Below are 356 nucleotides of genomic sequence, written 5' to 3' on the forward strand. Positions count from 1 at the left end.
TTTCAAAATTTGTATTTTATGTTTTCACTAGGATACAGTGATACTTACATTGCTGTTTAGAACGACCCTGCGAAAGAGCCAAAAAAATGCTTCCAATGACTACTTTGAGTTCAGGTCCCTCTGCTGGGTCGGAACTCTTCACAGGTGACTGCGCTCTGGCGAGACATGACAGCTTTAAGTACCAAGCTGTAATTCAATTTGCACAAACGTCATCTGGTCCCTATAAAAGGAGTCAATTAGAGTTTCCTTAGAAATGAAACGGCTGAAGAAGACAATCCTCTTACCCTTAGAGATAACCATCCATATATACGCCTTTTTCTTTATCTCTCTCTTTCACACACACACGTGTGTGTGTG

General features: G+C 40.7%; 1 pseudogene; it reads right to left on the reverse strand.

Annotated features, from left to right (window-relative positions):
* The window catches only part of LOC119581677, a 1469-nt pseudogene extending 1333 nt beyond the window's left edge, over positions 1-136 (reverse strand).
* Between the last annotated feature and the right edge of the window lie 220 nt (positions 137-356).

The sequence above is a fragment of the Penaeus monodon genome, chromosome 15 (genome assembly GCF_015228065.2).
Source record: "Penaeus monodon isolate SGIC_2016 chromosome 15, NSTDA_Pmon_1, whole genome shotgun sequence".
Lineage (NCBI taxonomy): Eukaryota > Metazoa > Arthropoda > Malacostraca > Decapoda > Penaeidae > Penaeus > Penaeus monodon.